This window comes from Coregonus lavaretus (genome assembly GCF_964263955.1).
Source record: "Coregonus lavaretus genome assembly, chromosome: 19".
NCBI classification, from domain to species: Eukaryota; Metazoa; Chordata; class Actinopteri; order Salmoniformes; family Salmonidae; genus Coregonus; species Coregonus lavaretus.
The window spans coordinates 35,467,552-35,487,427 of record NC_140006.1 but is presented as its reverse complement, the minus strand read 5'-3'; the positions used below and the strand labels follow the sequence as shown (position 1 = coordinate 35,487,427).

At 42.7% G+C, this 19,876-nt stretch overlaps 2 long non-coding RNA genes across 2 annotated transcripts in view; both read left to right on the top strand.

Moving 5' to 3' along the window:
- LOC311147122 overlaps window positions 1-19,876 on the top strand; it is a 73,245-nt gene that overhangs the window by 22,520 nt on the left and 30,849 nt on the right. The gene's annotated exons all lie outside the window — the stretch shown is intronic.
- Window positions 2,345-18,592, top strand: LOC311147121. The gene is made up of 4 exons (XR_014614740.1): window positions 2,345-2,398; window positions 3,009-3,110; window positions 10,333-10,398; window positions 18,464-18,592. It is a non-coding gene; the product is annotated as an uncharacterized lncRNA (long non-coding RNA).

The window sequence follows — 19,876 nt, the reverse complement described above, 5'->3', positions numbered from 1 at the left end:
CGAGTCAATGTGCGGGGGTACGAGGTAGTTGAGATAATTGAGGTAATATGCACATGTAGGTAGGGGTAAAAGTGATTAGGCAATCAGGATAGACAATAAACAGAGTAGCAACAGCGTATGTGAAGAGTATGAAATAATATGAAAGTGTGTCTATGTGTGAGTGTGTGACGTCAATATGCGTGTCGGTTTGTGTGACTTGGGGGTAGAAGCTGTTCAGGAGCCTTTTGGTCCCAGACTTGGTGCTCCGGTACCGCTTGCCGTGCGGTAGCAGAGAGAACAGTCTGTGACTTGGGTGGCCGGAGTCTTTGATAATTCTTTATGCCCTCCTCTGACACCGCCTGGAATAGAGGTCCTGGATGGAAGGGAGCTCGACCCCAGTGATGTACTGGGCCGTATGCACTACCCTCTGTAGCGCCTTAAGGTCAGATGCCAAGCAGTTGCCATACCAAGCGGTGAGGCAGCAAGTCAAGATGCTCTCAATGGGGCAGCTGTATAACTTTTTGAGGATCTGAGGGCCCATGCCAAAATCTTTTCAGACTCCTGAGGGGGAAGAGGTGTTGTCAGGCCCTCTTCACAACTGTGTTGGTGTGTTTCAACCATCGTAGGTCCTTTGCGATTATATCAAAATGTGCTAGCTGGGATCATAAACACAACATTCTTGGCATGTTGTGACAAACTATCCAGTATATTACAGTTTCATCCTCTTGAAAATGTTCTCAGTAGATTTCTGGAATGACCATGTCCTAAAGGAAGGTTGACACATATAGATGGATTGAGGGCACACTTGCCACTAAACCTGTTTTAGCATGGGCAGCACAATTGAGGCCTATCATCATTTTGAAGTAGTCAACTTGGTGGGACTTCCAATGGGTTAAGGAAGGAGCACAGAGGAGGCAGTGATCAGGTGTAGTTTATGACCGCCATGATTTCACCTGCTTGAAATTGGATGGAGGGAGATATATTTGTTTATGAGATTTACTACTGAAAAAGGCATGAAAATATCTAAGCATAAATGTCTAGTACTTAGCTATTTTGTTCTGAATATGGTGTTTGATATAATGTTTTGATACATTGGTCGACTCATGCATTTGCAGCACCAGTTAATTCAGTCTTCAGTATTGCTAACTTGATTACTAACGATGGGGAAAAAAGACCTTGATTCATAGGAGAATGCAAACATTGGTGAAATACCTTGTGCCCCCAATGGGCATGTGCCTCTGACTGGCAGGTGTATTAGATGAAATAAGGCTCTTTGTTTCTAACTTTTTGTCTTCATTGGAAATGGGGGCGTTTTTTTCTTTGAACCCAAACTCAAGGAAAGTCCCAGTTACACAACCTGGTCTCATAGCATTTTGTATTATTCTGTAGGTAAATCCGATACATTTTTGGATGTCCATCACCCATTTTGTATGATATGTTACGAATTACAATTCATATTATATGTTACAAATTTGCAAAAGGTACAATATATTATGAATTTGCCAAACGTATTACAAATTCTAGCTAGGTGGCTAACGGTAGCTAGCTGGCTGACGTTAGGCTAGGCTAGGGGTTAGGGTTAAGGTTAGGGGAAGGGTTAGCTAAAAGTGTTAAGGTTAGGGTGTTGAGGAATATTTATTATTTGCTCATGTTAAATCATATATCCATGCTTATATGCTTATGTTAAATCATATATTCATGCTATGTTAATTATTTATGTGAACAGTGAAGGAATTGTTGCTGAATAGTAAAATGCCTGTGTTTGGTAAGTTGATGGTAACCAGCTTTGCAGAACCATGAGATAACAAGATGTAAGGAGGGTTTGTGAAACACTATCTTTAGGCAGAATCAGGCAATTGGCGTATGCCCAGAATATTGTGTGTTTGACTGAGAGTAGGTGCTGTGGGAACACAAATAGTTTCTGCAAGAGATAGAGACAATCCCTATAACTATGGTGTGTGAACAAAGGTTTATTGAGTTCAACTCTAGCTGTGTCTGGAGTATGTCTCCCCTGCTGCAGCTTGTAATAAAGAATTACATCTCTTAACAGTTCTTCCTCTATCTCTTAACAGTTACTCCTCTGTAGCTCAGCTGGTAGAGCACTGCGATTGTAACGCCAAGGTAGTGGGTTCGATCCCCGGGACCACCCATACACAAAAATGCATGCACGCATGACTGTAAGTCGCTTTGGATAAAAGCGTCTGCTAAATGGCATATTATTATTATTCCTGATTCTGGCAGATTTTTGCCATAAAAAGGATTGTGGTTAGGGCTAGCGTTAGGGTTACAAGCCAATCATGAACACACACGTGTATGTCATTCAAATAAAAGCTTTTCTTGTTTGAGTCAAGCATCCTGTTCTTCTCAACAATCTAAGAAATCTAGCCATGGCTAATCCTGTGATGTGATCAGTTTTCAGGTAATTTGTTATTTCTTTCATTAAAACTTGTATTGTATTTGAGTCTTAAAAACGCTTTTGACGTTTGTAATTTCCAATTAGAGATTTCTGACTTGATTTTCCCTTACGAACAATGTATCAACCCCTACAAAAAATTATATTAATTATAATCCACATAAAAATTGGTTCAAATGAAGATCCTGTATATGAAGACTGCATGTTAAAAAAATTAAGGCGAAGGTGGTACTATAGTACTTACAAAATGTCCTTCTTACTAAAGCTTTTTCTAAAGTATACATGTAGTTTCATCAGGCCATCTAACGCAGGCATTTCAACGGTGGCGCCCAGCAACAGGGAGCCAGGGAAACATGCACTTAAGCAAATCCCCAACCTTAATCTTGAAATATAACTGCGCCTTTATTCTAAAAAATTTTACTTTATTCTCGAAATAGAATTTCAAATGTATTCTCTAAATATTGCCACTTTATTCGCTAAATATTGCCACTTTTTTCTCGAGATATTGCCACTTTATACACAATGTAATTTCAACATTATTCTCAAAATACATTTTTTCTTCTTCTCTTCACTTGGCCCTAATACTCTTCCATACTTTTTTATCTATGTATTGTAGGCAGGCTATGGTTTGGATGTGCATCGCAGTGCTAGCTGTGACACTAGAGATCCTGGTTCGAGTCCAGGCTCTGTCGCAGCCGGCCGTGACCGGGAGACCAAGGTAGGGGAGGGTTTGGCCGGCAGGGATGTGGGTTCATTTAAACTATGAAAAAAAACATGTATGCATTCACTAACTGTAAGTTGCTCTGGATAAGAGCGTCTGCTAAATGACTAAAATGTAAATGTAATGTGCATAAAACCGTCTCCATGATGTAGGCTACATGTGTCCATTTGACTCATTTCTCTCTGCCTCCTTCTTTCCACTCCTCTCCTCTTTTGACCTCACCCTCTCACCGTCCCCCCCTACTCACAAGGCAGGCAATACGCTTGACCTCATCTTCACTAGATGCTGCTCCTCTACTAATCTCACTGCAACTCCCCTCCATGTCTCCGACCACTACTTTGTTTCCTTTTCTCTCTCGCTCTCCTCCCACACTACTCACTCTGCCCCTACACAGATGGTAATGCGCCGCCGCAACCTTCGCTCTCTCTCTCCCACTACTCTCTCCTCTTCCATCCTATCATCTCTTCCCTCTGCTCAATCCTTCTCCCTCCAATCTCCTGATTCTGCCTCCTCAACCCTCCTCTCCTCCCTTTCTGCATCCTTTGACTCTCTGTGTCCCCTATCCTCCCGGCCGGCTCGGTCCTCCCCTCCAGCTCCGTGGCTTGATGACTCATTGCGAGCTCACAGAACAGAGCTCCGGGCAGCGGAGCGGAAATGGAAGAAAACTAAACTCCCTGCCGACCTGGCATCTTTTCACTCCCTCCTCTCTACATTTTCTTCATCTGTTTCTGCTGCTAAGGCCACCTTCTACCACTCTAAATTCCAAGCATCTGCCTCTAACCCTAGGAAGCTCTTTGCCACATTTTCCTCCCTCCTGAATCCTCCCCCCCCCCCCCCCCCCCCCTCCTCTCTCTCTGTGGATGACTTCGTCAACCACTTTGAAAAGAAGGTTGACGACATCCGATCCTCGTTTGTTAAGTCTAATGACACTGCTGGTCCTGCTCACACTGCCCTACCCTATGCTTTGACTTCTTTCTCCCCTCTCTCTCCAGATAAAATCCTGCGACTTGTGACTGCAGGCCGCCCAACAACCTGCCCGCTTGACCCCATCCCCTCCTCCCTTCTCCAGACCATCTCCGGTGACCTTCTCCCCTACCTCACCTCGCTGATCAACTCATCCTTGACCGCTGGCCATGTCCCTTCCGTCTTCAAGAGAGCGAGAGTTGCTCCCCTTCTCAAAAAACCAACACTCGACCCCACTGATGTCAACAACTACAGACCAGTATCCCTTCTTTCTTTTCTTTCCAAAACTATTGAGCGTGCCGTCTTTAGCCAACTCTCTTGCTATCTCTCTCAGAATGACCTTCTTGATCCAAACCAATCAGGTTTCAGGACTGGTCATTCAACTGAGACTGCTCTTCTCTGTGTCACGGAGACTCTCCGCACTGCTAAAGCTAACTCTCTCTCCTCTGCTCTTGTCCTTCTAGACCTGTCTGCTGCCTTTGATACTGTGAACCATCAGATCCTCCTCTCCACCCTCTCCGAGCTGGGCATCTCCGGCGCGGCTCACTCCTGGATTGCGTCCTACCTGACCGGTCGCTCCTACCAAGTGGCGTGGCGAGAAGCTGTCTCCGCACCACGTGCTCTCACCACTGGTGTCCCCCAGGGCTCAGTTCTAGGCCCTCTCCTTTTCTCCCTATACACCAAGTCACTTGGCTCTGTCATATCCTCACATGGCCTTTCATATCATTGCTACGCTGACGATACACAACTAATCTTCTCCTTTCCCCCTTCTGATAACCAGGTGGCGAATCGCATCTCTGCATGTCTGGCAGACATATCAGTATGGATGACGGATCACCACCTCAAGCTGAACCCTGGCAAGACGGAGCTGCTCTTCCTCCCGGGGAAGGACTGCCCGTTCCATGATCTCGCCATCACGGTTGACAACTCCGCTGTGTCCTCCTCCCAGAGTGCGAAGAGCCTAGGCGTGACCCTGGACAACACCCTGTCGTTCTCCGCCAACATCAAGGCGGTGACCCGCTCCTGCAGGTTCATGCTCTACAACATTCGGAGAGTACGACCCTGCCTTACACAGGAAGCGGCACAGGTCCTAATCCAGGCACTTGTCATCTCCCGTCTGGACTACTGCAACTCGCTGTTGGCTGGCCTCCCTGCCTGTGCCATTAAACCCCTACAACTCATCCAGAATGCCGCAGCCCGTCTGGTGTTCAACCTTCCCAAGTTCTCTCACGTCACCCCCCTCCTCCGCACACTCCACTGGCTTCCAGTTGAAGCTCGCATCCGCTACAAGACCATGGTGCTTGCCTATGGAGCAGTGAGGGGAACGGCACCTCTGTACCTTCAGGCTCTGATCAGTCCCTACACCCAAACGAGGGCATTGCGTTCATCCACCTCTGGCCTGCTGGCTCCCCTTCCTCTGCGGAAGCATAGCTCCCGCTCAGCCCAGTCAAAACTGTTCGCTGCTCTGGCACCCCAATGGTGGAACAAGCTCCCTCACGACGCCAGGACAGCGGAGTCACTCACCACCTTCCGGAGACATTTGAAACCCCACCTCTTTAAGGAATACCTGGGATAGGATAAAGTAATCCTTCTAACCCCCCCCCAAATTGTAAAGTGGTTATCCCACTGGCTATAGGGTGAACGCACCAATTTGTGAGTCGCTCTGGCTAAGAGCGTCTGCTAAATGACGTTAATGTGCCCTTGAGCAAGGCACTTAACCCTAATTGCTCCTGTAAGTCGCTCTGGATAAGAGCGTCTGCTAAATGACTAAAATGTAAAATGTAAAATATGTCCATGCCCATCATTAAACAAGATTTGACAACTTCAGTGAATACCGGTGAACCTCATATTTAAAAGTTATTTTCCTGTAACAATTGTTTTCCGTTCCAGAGTTTATAAATCCAAGCCTTTCGTAGGTTACCCTTACACTGGGCCTACTATAATGAAGTCTGGTTCAACAGCAATGCGTCCTGTCATTTTTTAGGCTGGGGATTATATGATATCATTACATTTTACATGTACAGTGCATTTGGAAAGTATTCAGACCCCTTGACTTTTTCAAAAAAAATTACATTACAGCCTTATTCTAAAATTGATTTTTTTAATCATCAATATACACACAATACCCCACAATGACAAAGCAAAAACCGTTTTTATAAAAAAAAAAAAAAACATATATATAAATGAAATATTCTATTTACATAATCGACCTCATGGCTTGATCTTTGCACTGTGAACTGTGGGACCTTATATAGACAGGTGTGTGCCTTTCCAAATCATGTCCAATCAATTAAATTTACTACAGGTGGACTCCAATCAAGTTGTATAAACATCTCAAGGATGATCAATAGAAACATGATGCACCTGAGCTCAATTTTGAGGTTATAGCAAAGGGTCTGAATACTTATGTAAATAAGGTATTTCTGTTTTTTATTTTTAATACATTTTCCCCCCCCCAAAAAAAAACTTTTCACTTTGTCATTATGGGGTATTGTCACGATCGTCTAATGAGGAGGACCAAGGCGCAGCGTGTGAAACAAACATGACTTTATTTAATTAAAGTACTAACAAAACACGACTCGTGAAGTCCACGGTTAACAATACCGACACGGAACAAAAACCCACAACACCCAAGGGAAAACATACAGTTTAAATATGGCTCCCAATCAGAGACAACCCACAACAGCTGACACTCGTTGCCTCTGATTGGGAGCCACTCTGGCCAACATAGACATAGAACAACTTAGAATACCCAACATAGAAAATGAACACATAGAATGAACACACCCTGGCTCAACATATAGAGTCCCAGAGCCAGGGTGTGACAGTACCCCCCCCTAAAGGCGCGGACTGCGACCGCGCCTTAACAAAACCCCAAACAGGGGAGGGCTGGGTGGGCATTCCTCCTCGGAGGCGGCTCCGGCTCCGGGCTTGACCACCACCCTTCCATAATTCCCCCGTAGCGCCCCTGGTCCTGTCTGACCCCGCTGGCTGGATCTGGACTGGACATTGACGGAGCGGATTGCTTACGCTCCGTTGTGGAGCAGCTGACCGGTCTTACCAGGCTGACGACTCGCACCCCGGGCTTGGTGCGAGTAGCAGGAACGGGCTGAACCAGGCTGACGACTCGCACCCCTGGCTTGGTGCGAGTGGCAGGAACGGGCTGAACCAGGCTGACGACTCGCACCCCTGGCTTGGTGCGAGTGGCAGGAACGGGCTGGACCAGGCTGACGACTCGCACCCCCGGCTTGGTGCGAGTGGCAGGAACGGGCTGGACCAGGCTGACGACGCACACCGTAGGCTTGGTGCGTGGAGCAGGGACAGGCCGGGCAGGGCTGGCGACGCACACCGTAGGCTTGGTGCGTGGAGCAGGGACAGGCCGGACAGGGCTGGCGACGCACACCGTAGGTTTGGTGCGTGGAGCAGGGACAGGCCGGGCTGGGCTGTCGACGCACACCGTAGGCTTGGTGCGTGGAGCAGGGACAGGCCGGACAGGGCTGGCGACGCACACCGTAGGTTTGGTGCGTGGAGCAGGGACAGGCTGGGCTGGGCTGACGACGCACACCGTAGGCTTGGTGCGTGGAGCAGGAACAGGCCGGGCAGGGCTGGCGACGCACACCGTAGGTTTGGTGCGTGGAGCAGGGACAGGCCGGGCTGGGCTGTCGACGCACACCGTAGGCTTGGTGCGTGGAGCAGGGACAGGCCGGGCTGGGCTGTCGACGCACACCGTAGGCTTGGTGCGTGGAGCAGGAACAGGCCGGGCAGGGCTGGCGACGCACACCGTAGGCTTGGTGCGTGGAGCAGGGACAGGCCGGACCGTACTGGGAACACACACCACTGGCTTTAAACGGGGATCAGGAACGGGCCGGACCGGACTGGCAATACACCTCAGTACCTCTCGCCGTGCCTCTACGACTTCCTTCCCTCCTCTCGCCAATGGCTCCCGTAACCCGGTGGCCTTCTCTCCTCGTCTCCTATTTCGCCCTGTGGCAGCCTCCTGCTGCCCAGTCGCCCACGCCGTGTGCCCCCCCCTAAAAAATTATTGGGGGTGCCTCTCGTCCGTCCGACGATGGCACTGCTGACGCCGCTGCTCCTCTCCTGCCTGGGTCTCCCCCTTCATAGCCCTCCGGTACCGGACGGCCTCCTCCTCGGTAATCTGCCCCCAACCGAGGAGGACATCCACCAGCGTCACCTCCTGCGTGTGTTCCTGGACACGCTGCTTGGTCGTTGTATGGTGGGTTTTTCTGTCACGATCGTCTAATGAGGAGGACCAAGGCGCAGCGTGTGAAACAAACATGACTTTATTTAATTAAAGTACTAACAAAACACGACTCGTGAAGTCCACGGTTAACAATACCGACACGGAACAAAAACCCACAACACCCAAGGGAAAACATACAGTTTAAATATGGCTCCCAATCAGAGACAACCCACAACAGCTGACACTCGTTGCCTCTGATTGGGAGCCACTCTGGCCAACATAGACATAGAACAACTTAGAATACCCAACATAGAAAATGAACACATAGAATGAACACACCCTGGCTCAACATATAGAGTCCCAGAGCCAGGGTGTGACAGGTATTGTGTGTAGATTGATGAGGAACATGTTTTATTTAATCCATTTTAAAATAAGGCTGTAATGTAACAAAATGTGGAAAAAGTCAAGGGGTCTGAATACTTTCTGAATGCATTGTATTTACTGTTGTTGAAAAAACGAACAGATTGCTTGTTTTTCATAGAAATGTATTAAAACCAGACTTATTACAATGATTCACTTTGCTGGTTTTATGGTGAGAACGTCCGTGTCACACATGCAACAAAACTTCTGGAGAAGTATGAATGCGATCTGTAAGATGGCTCCAATATGTACAGTATATAAAGCCTTATATTTAGGAGGAGTATAACAATGAGTGGACATTCTCCCTTTCTCATTAAATTGGATCTTTGTCCAGCTACTGTGAAAAGTTTGGATGTGCGTAAAATCCTCCATAGTCTGCGTTGTTTTAATATTATATGGCACGAGAAGCAATTATGGTCCCTTCAAGTGTATTTAGACAGCCTATTTAAAACAAGTTGTTTTGTTTTGTTTAGAATTTGATTGGAATTATTTGCTCTCTTTTTAGGCCTTATCAATAATTAATTGAATCTTGCTTATTGACATTTGGCATGTCCATGCTCAGCCATAATGCAATTTACAGAAGGCCTAGCCCATATATCAGTGCAGATGCTATGTAGGCCTATATATTTCCACATTTAAGCCATGCAATTACTTAGAACAATGTGGACTGCAAACAGGTTCAAGTTAACATATTTAGCAAAGATGGGATAGGTAGGTCTACATTTTGTTATTTTGTTTCTATAAGCTGTTTAACAAACTGAAACGGACTAATATTGGAATTGGAGTTGATTCCAAGGCAATACGTAAAATACCATAAATACTTGAAGCAACCACATATTTAACCATGGAGCACGTTCTGATTGGCCAGTGAGGGGCCAAGCCTCGAAACACCCACAACTTGTTAATACATCAAAACCCAGCCCTTTTTCGCCAACGCCAGCAACTGCGCCGATAATTGTGGTTGTGAAAATAACAAAAATATTTCTAACACACCACTGAACCTATAGCGCTACCCGCCAGCGCTTAGATTGACCGTTGCATTATATTTGTTAAAATAGAGGCCAGAATGTCAAACAGCTATAAGTATCTGAAAGTTTGATCCAAGAAAATTGGTTGCTCTGCTTTCTCTGGCAATTGTTCGAAAGATTCAGCAATTATACAATGGCCATGATGCATGATTACCAACTGGGCACAGACGTCATTTCAACGTCTAGTTTTGATTTACATTTGGTTGAATTGTCAACTAACATTGAATTTAACATGAAATCAACAACAAATTTCACCATGTCATTGAATTTAGGGCAAAAAAGGCGAAATGCACTTATTTTGATGACATTTTGCAAATCCAGTCAGTTTTCCACGTTGATTCAACATCATCACCTTGCTTTTTTGGGGTTGAAATGACGTGGGAACAACGTTGATTCAACCAGTTTTTGCCCAGTGGTTAGTCCTTTTTGCAAAAAACTTTATTCAAATGGTTCCTATGAATGAAAACATCTTGGTTCATGTGTCATACATTTTTACTATGTTCAAATAAAATATGTTCAGGCTTTTGCCCCGAGTAAAGGTAGCTAATAATAAAAGCTATAAACAGACATGAGACAATGATCCAACAACACTTTTATCTCCTATCAGCTACATCAAAATGGACAGAAAAAGAGAAATCTTCTTGTGGATGTGTGGTTCTCAGTCTCCCCGAGGGTAAATATTAGCATTACATATACCTATTGTCGTATCGAGTGAGTGGTGGCAATTATTGCTGATAAACAAAGGAGTCCGCTCATACTGAATCCTTGATCATAAGTTTATTCAGATCACAAGCTTTAGCATAAGTGACAGGTGACATGACACCCGGAGAGCGACGCCTCAGAATGGCTGCTCTGCCCTTTCTGTAGTCTAGCCCCTATTTATAAACAATGCAAAAAGATGCTCCCTCTTCTGGCCAATCACCAGTCTCCCCTGTCTACAACACACTTCCTGTCTGTTGTATGTGGCGTTACACTAAAACATTCCCTCTTGATACTAAAATCAACATTCTTTCAGTTCCACTTAAAAAACATTTAACACCATCATAATCTCAATACACTACATTCCCCCCTTTCGAGACAAACTAAAAGTCTCGAAAACCAACAGAATAGGATTATGACAAGTAACAATTTATCTTATTGAGTATCTTTAACATTAAACCAAAAACATTCTCCTCTAGAGTGTAAATACCTTTCTATGAAATATGAAGAACTGTTTATGAAGTGTGAATACATTACTATGACATATGAACAAATCTTTATGGAGTGTAAGAGCGAAAAACTGTCCGGCAACCTTCCATCCATCAATCAAGACAGTAAAATTCTCTCACGGTCCCTCTGCCCCAGGCAACCACCTTCGGTACTCCAGATAACCTCATAAACCATGTAAATGCATTTGAAACTATGATGCAACTAAATACACATGTAAGCCCCTGCAAACAAAATCCTATCCAAAAACATCCACTCTAAGGCTGGTCAACCCATTGGACCCTAAAGTGGAACTCTCCCTGCCTAGCCTCTCTGTCCCTAAACATCACCGAAATAAACAAAAACATCTAAGATCCTCACATGTATTCAATAACATCAAACATCATTCTACAAAAATTAATACCTAAGAATATGACACAATTATGTATTACACATGTCTATATTTCATTGCAGACACTGGAATGTAGTCCACTACACTTCATCTCCCCGTAGTCTCGACTTCCAATGGATTTGTTGATGATGGAATCGGAATCTTTCCACACCCTCCTTGTTTCATCTCCTCCAGTCATATTGTCCCTTCATATTGTCCCTGTTTGAGTATTTCAATCTCCACATGTCCCCCAAATGCTTCTGAAAGAAAAGGAAAGACCAAACAGTATCTTTTGCAAAACAACACTTTCAAATTGACCATCAATATCAACTAAGAATATAAAAATGATATATAAATGATGTATGAATCACATTAACCTCTTCCCCCCTTGATTCATAAAATCATACCAACATCACCCCAATATTGAAAAAATAAAAATAAAAATTTGAAAAATCATCAAATAATCAAAAATGATATTTATCCATTCAGTTCCACTTGTCCATCTTCATCCAGATCAGGAACAGTCAACACCGGCATCTGGGTGTTGTCTCCAGGCATCACTCTCCAACCTATCTCAATATCATAGCTTTCTCAAAGGTCAGTAACAAATTACAAACATCACACAGTGCTATCAAAGCTGCCATTAAATGTAACCCATCACTGCCCCTACTGGCCTACCTGATCTTGCAACCAAGTCTTCTCAGATCTCCCAAACGCATCCCTTATATTCTTCAATGCATATATAACTATCTGAACTATCTGGACTCAAAGTATAACTATTATCATCAATAGGATCTTCCCAAATGTTACACTATACCATGGAAAAAATCCCCCCTTCTCCCTTAGATTCATCCTTCAATGATAGGCTTGAAGACTATAACATGTAACCATGTCTCTTTTCATCCAATTTCAAACCTAGCTTCAGATCTCTGTGTCCGGTGCTACCCCTCTTATAATGGTAGAAACCTCATATGGAAGCTTCAACGTTGACATGTAACAACATCCTGTCTATCCATAGGGTAAGAATATATATGCTGTATCACCACAAACCCTCTAAATATCTTTAAAATTTCCCAATAGTCACATTGTCAGGCAAAAGCTACTCTTTTAACCATCAAAGTCCTGTTGTTCCTACTACCTGGTACATAAAAAGTAACATATTTCTCATTACTACCCTTAAGGTCATGCATACCCAAAGTTATCATATAACATCACAATCTGATATTCCCATAAACATACCCCTTACATCATATGTTTTATTAGAACAAAAACAACTTTTAGCCCTCAATGGTTACACCTCAAATGCTCCAGGGTTCGCTGTTACCTGATTTTACTTCACATCTAACAAATGCACACAAGTTAATTCACTTAACCCAATACCACCTAACCCTAGCCTTAAACAAATGTTTTGACAACGACATTATTTTATCTGTTACTGATTGTTGCTGATACCACAGTCATGACAAAGCATAAAATTGACACATACTTGATAGAGGTCGAACGACCGTCTCTAACATGTTTGGTGCTGGAATTCTCAACAGACATGGACCCTCAAGATTCCTCACTGATATTACAGAATGAGCTGTTGGAACCAAAGATTCCTACCTTCCCATCTCTAATTTTCACAACAGAAGAATCAAACTACATGCATTTAGTTTCTCTCTTCCCTAACGAGCGGTACTGATCAGATACCTCTCCTTGTCTGTCATTAAAATCAAAGACCTCATCCTGTACTTCCATGATAGTATCACTATCTCAGATGAATCTATATTCTCTACTACTATCTGTTCTCCTATTTTAACCCTATTCGTCTTGCTATCATTGACAGCACTCTCCATCCGTAACATAACCCCTGAGTCCTTCTTACTACCCCTTTAATTTCAGAAAAGTTGTTGTCGGTGTCATACTTCCTACATTTGCTATTGCCATCGTATCATTAATCCCTTCCAAAGTTACCATTAAAGTAGTTGATTTAGTTGATGTATCAACCTTAATTATTTCTAGTGGCAAAGTTACCAATATCCTATGTGCATTATCTACTGTTGGAGTGACTACTGTAATCTACTCCTCCTGAACTCCCTCAATGACTGTGGAGGCTACAACAGACCTCAACTCTTCCATTATAAGCGTTACTTTATGAATTACATAGCCTTTTAACCAATAATTCTTAACCGGAACAAATTTGAATGCTTGCACTAGATAAGTACACATATACTTCTTCTCCATAACTATCTCTAATAAGTATTTTTTCCCCTAAAATTGGTGCTGGAGCTATTGCTTCCCTTATAATCAAATGCGATATATTTATGGCTTTAATAACTATCAATGTTGAAAGAGTTAAATTGCTTCTCACTGTTGTTTTAATAGACTGAAGTGTTAATGTCCTTATTTACTTCATCCATTTTCCAAAGAAAAGTTGTCTTTGCTTGTACTTCCATCTATCACCACTAGTGTCACTTTTTCCCAACTCTCAGTCCTATCTCTAATCCCTGACTTTCAAACTTTTGATTATAAAAAATACACCTATAATTACCTTGATCTCCCTGCTGGGAACTGTAACTATAGATACTCAATCACCCTCAATCTTCTCTTATCATTCAGCAACACATACTTTCTCAATGCATCTGCTCCTAACAGATCTAAACTCCTACCATATCTTCCCACTAAACTTTAAAATGTCCTTCACTACTGTTCTCTCTCTCTTACTACTAACTTTGAAACTTAGCTTACTGTCTTAGAGTTCCTTCAACCTAGTTCTCCTAACTTATTTTAATCTAATCTTTTCTCTCATAACCTTTAAAAACTTTTTCCACTGATTTATTCACAAAATCCCTTTACCACCAAATTTTTAGACTATGTGATTGGGAAAGTCCCCACCTGCTTCTGACTTTTTTACACAGACTTGGCAAACGACTAAACACCTTTTAGCCTAGCCTGAAATCTCTTGGTGTAAGAATGTAACCCAGAATAACAGTCACCCCTTTTAACTTTTTTCAGACAGATTGTCTAATAGGCAGTCTAGTAGATTATCATCCTTCCTATGATATTATCTTTTTAAGCAAATATGATTCCCAAAAACCCTACTTTTTAAAATCCTCTACCAGACAGCCGTTTAGTGTACATCTTATTGTACAGTTCAATTTACACAATGCATCTCTTCCCCACACTGCAATAGGTATATGCTCTAATATTAGTATCTCTATTTTAATTTCTCCTTGAGTTTTATAGCAGAGCTCACTTGGTTCCTTAAGAGTAATTAACTGTTTTACTACCTCCAATCCCTATCCTAATTAGTTAATTTTACATAGTGATATGTTTAACCTCTTTAGGCTGAACACAGATAAGTTTTTCCACTATTCACCATCACTTCTAATGGTCGGTTGTTTTTACTTCAATTGTTGGATATTTTGTCTTCTTCTCTAATCGGTGCTATCAGCTGGCACCCCCCTTTGTATCTTCTAGGCACTAACAGGTGATCTTCACTTGCTCCTTTATCTTCCTCTGTTGTTTTCTCCTGGCGCATTTCCATCACAGGTAAAGTGACCAACCTGTCCATAATTATAACAGTCTTCTGAAAGTTGCTGGAAGTGTAGCTGAAATCTTCCTCCTCCTTCTAAGCCTTCTCGTCCTCTTCCTCTCCAATTCTGTGTCTGTCCAGAAACTGGCTGTGGATATGGAACACCTGGTACCCCCCTTGACTGGTACAATTGCATTTGATATTGTTCAGTTGAAGCTGTAACAGTGATTGTTGATTTGGTTCACTCTGATTCTTCATAACCAAAGCTTCTCTTCTCCACCAGTTGTATGATTGAGTTTTCTCAGAGTTTCTTCGTCCTGTTCTTTCTTGCTGTTGACATATCAGGATTCTTCAAAAGCTTATATTCTAAGTTATGTCCTCAAAATATCATCTTCCATCATCTTCTTACTTTTCTTCAGCATCTTTGCCTCAATGTATTCTTCTTCTCCTCCAATTCTTGGGATAAAAAATGTTCTCAGCAGGTTTTCTCCTTGTCTCTTCAACGTCTCGAGCTGTTCCTCTAGCTCTCTTACCTCTCCCAAAGTCCTCGCTTCCTCCAGGCCTGATAAGCCTCGGTCTATATCTCCTTCTATTTCTTCTGTGCCAGTCCTTGTAGGACAAACTCCTCTTGAACATAAAGCACCTTTAATCTCCTCTTTCTCGCTGTCTTCATCTGAACTCGAATCTCTTGTATCCTTCTTCCTTCAACTTCCATCAGAGATCAAATCTCTAGTATCCTTCTTTCCTCTCTTGCCAACTTCCTTCTGATCACAGAGTCATATCCACCCATGATCTCTTCTCAATCACTCATCTTCATCATCCTCATCCTCTTTAACCTCACTCTTCTCTTCCAGACATCTCATTTCCTTCCTTCTGGAGTTTTGGATTCATCTTTATCGTCGTTTCTGCTTGTCCTCTATCTATTATTCGTTCATCTCCATCTCTGATGCAACAATCACCCTCCTGGATGATCCCTGGAAGCTGAGGATAAACATCCCTAAGCTCTCCTTCCCTTAACCTTATCTCTATAGCTTTGTTTATCTTATCGCTGGAATCTTTTATCAGTTTTTGTTTGAGAATGAAGGGCAACTTTTGTTTCACTTGCCGGATAACCTCGCAATACTTTAGTTAAAGGGTCACTATTTTGTACTATATCAATCGGTGTAATCACCTTCATATAGCCTTGCTGTCCTTTCTCCCCATTGTAACTACTCTTTTATATTCCTTTATTATGAATTATCTTATTTTAGACTATATAGCCTATGGCTTCCCCCCTGTAATTATTAATATAAACCTAACAACTCTTTTTTTTTTTTTTTTTATAAATCAATTAAAAATCATGAATAATTAAAACCAATTTTTATTCCTATATCCTATGTCACCAATTTATCAATTAGTGTTGGCTATCTTACCACAACCCATCAAATGCAAGTAAATGTAAGTTAGTCAACTTCAAAGCAATCCCAAAAACAAAGCCTGTAACCCCTTGCCCCATAAGCACCTAATTATCTTAAATTTACAGAATAATGTCAGTCCTTGATTCCCAACACAATTCCAATCAAACCCCAGTGATGCACAGAGCCTCCCAAATGCAATTTTTAATGAAATAGTATTTGCCAAGCCTATGTGAAATGGTCATAACATCAAATATTTTGTAAGGGATGATTTTGTGAACTAGCCTGATATCTGATCCTCTGCCGCATCACACCTTGTCACGTGACGCACGTCAGTCACACGTTAGCCCCTCCTCTCTCCTGTCGTATCGTCCTATTGCTCCTCTCATATGACAGAAGAACAGAGACACAGAATAACATTTTAGTAGTTAATGCAATCACTGAGTTATTTCAAGCATATTCAATATTCCTTCGTTCATATTCGCTCTAAGACTTAATTTAATTCATTACGTATTTTATTTTAATCCGTCATTTAACTCAGGACTAAATAGATCGCTCAAAAACATTTTTATTTAATTTTAATCCGTCATTTAATTTAATTCATTATACTTCGCCAACATATATTTAATGTATAAATTCACTACATCTCAACAAATAGTTTCATGTTCAAACCCCAGCCACTTTAAACTATAAGATTCGTGTTAAAATCTCTCCTCTTTGTTCCCACGTCTGTGTCTCCCTGTCTCCCCCTGCAGCCCAGTCTAGTAAAATCCCACGCATGCGCGATACATTCAAAAATACTTTTTCACCGTGGAAGGGAGATTCTTAGACCTCTCCCCAACCCAAATAGACGGTTAACAGTCCGGCTGTACCCCCGTTACCCCCTCATAGTCAAACAACATTTAACAGCGCTCACAAAACATAGAACTTGAATTCCACATACAAACATAATTTAAGAGGCTTTAATCCATCGCAGTGGACCTCTACGGTCACATGTTAGCATGCAGCATATTAGCATTTAGCCTTAGCATTTAGCCTTAGCCTGTATGCACCATGTAGCATAAAAACAATGCACCCGACATTGCGTCTTTAATTACTGTTTCCTTTGTCCTAAATTTAGGCTGCCGTGAGTATGGCTATTTATATGAGCGGTCCCCCCCACGCAGATATCCCGTCGGACAGAAGATGGGCAAGCAACCCCCAATAAATCTTCAACCAAACCCCAGTCTAAGACTGACTGACTGACCTGAAACCCATAACGCGTTCCCAGGATTTTATGGCCCACCATGCGGTCGCCCCGTTTGTCACGAGGGCTTATCAAATCCTGCAATGTCCTAACTTGTATACATATCTTGGCCCCGATTGTTCTTGACTTACTATTCAAGCAACACATCTCTATAAACAATCCATAAACTCTACCCACTTTTGCGCTGTTTTTAAAATTTTATAATGATTAGCCAGACCCCCCAGTCATCAGCAAAAACGCCACCCGAGGCACGGTCGTAATGGTACATTCCTCCAGTGTACAATCACATAGCATCCAAAACTAACAATCTCCAAAGCTGTGAGGAAAACTCACCCTTTTCTGGCACTTCAGACCGAGTTAGCTTAGCGGCTACGAATGAGCAAAGGAGGATTGCAGACCAGCCCCACGTTGGGCGCCATTTGTCGTATCGAGTGAGTGGTGGCAATTATTGCTGATAAACAAAGGAGTCCGCTCATACTGAATCCTTGATCATAAGTTTATTCAGATCACAAGCTTTAGCATAAGTGACAGGTGACATGACACCCGGAGAGCGACGCCTCAGAATGGCTGCTCTGCCCTTTCTGTAGTCTAGCCCCTATTTATAAACAATGCAAAAAGATGCTCCCTCTTCTGGCCAATCACCAGTCTCCCCTGTCTACAACACACTTCCTGTCTGTTGTATGTGGCGTTACACTAAAACATTCCCTCTTGATACTAAAATCAACATTCTTTCAGTTCCACTTAAAAAACATTTAACACCATCATAATCTCAATACACTACACTATACTGTAACAGTCCCTGAATGTCCCAGGTTATACTGTTATTCTCTTTAGTCAGCTATTGACTATCAATTATATGTAGTGTTATTCATTAAGGTTCCATCCTGTTGCATATATTAAATATTGTCAAGATTATTATGTCAATCCTCCTCTTTATCCATAATACCCTACTGTACAAACTTAATTATTGATTGTTTGAGAGACTGACCTTTCCTTGCACTTTAGGGCTGGGGCCAGCCTGGAGACCTATGGCGGGGGACCATAACCTATGTGGACCACTCCAAGGAAGGAGTGGTCCACCCCAGGATCAGGACTTGTCACAGCCCATGCCTCGCCAACCTCCATTGATGGGGCATAAAATTATGCCCCATATGTGCCGGTTGGATGGAGCAAACCATGCTTCAGGATGGATAGCACCAACCACTCTGACTTCTTTTTCCTTCTCTCCCTATCTCTCTGTGTCTCACTCTCTCGTTCTCTCTCTTGCGGAGGACTTTTATGTTTATGTGAGGTGAAGCAATGAAGACTAAAAACAGAGTCCTTGTTCACTCGTCTTCGTAGATCTGAGACAACTACAACATTACGTATCCAGTCCCTTTCACATCCCTATCAGATCCATGAAGTGGCGTGGACAAGGAGAGGAGAGAACGTCTTCTGGGATTGAAACAGGCTGAGTTTAAAGTGTGACCATGTTATTTAGTAAATATATTTTATATCGTTGTAGTTCAGAACCTCTCTACTCCTGTCAGGTCATTCTAAATAAGATTGCTACTGGTGACCCTGTAATCCGGTACTATCCTGTGTCAGTAATTAGAGATATATATGATTGAATTCAAAAAGATAATTATTATTGCGTTAGTACATGAAATAAATATGGCTATTGGGTTGGAAGTCGAGGCAAAACCATTTTCTGACTCTGAGCAGGTAACAAAGATTCAGTTCAGACGAAAACGTAGGAAAAGCATGGATGAGCCTACAAATTTTAGCTCTGAAAGTGAGAACACCATTAATTCAGAGGATGCCGATGATCAAACATTGAGAGTGAAAAACAATTACCTCTTCTCAGCTTCCATCATACCAAATTCTGATATTTTGGACAGATGCAAACGTAGGAATAGCCTAAATATACCACCATATTTTTGAGGGAAGCTGTAACATGTTCACTGCAACATATACATGCTTTATGTATACTTCAGAGATTCATAGTCACACTTTAAACCAGGTATATCTAATAAAGCCTTCATGACGCCATCATAATGCCTTCATAATGTCCTACACTACATACATAGAAGCTTCACATATCATTTGTAAGCAAATGTCATGCTGGAAAAAGGGGTGACATAACAGGTTCTTTGTTATGGTCTTTCCCCTAATGGGGCTGCAGGTTGCTTAGAGGTTAAGCCTAATTTACACATTCCACTTAAATTAAACGTCCACTCCCTTCCACGCAGGGTTCCGCACATGTCCGCACAGACTCTGAAATCGCCGCATCTGCAGGACACTTTAAAAAGGAGGCGTGCGGATGCGGACGCAGAAATGTGCAGACGGAAGTGAACGTTCGATGCGTCGTTAGGTGCTTGTTCAGTAGCTGGAAGGTTTCTGATTCAATCTACGGGCCAGGTGTAAAAAATGGAATTG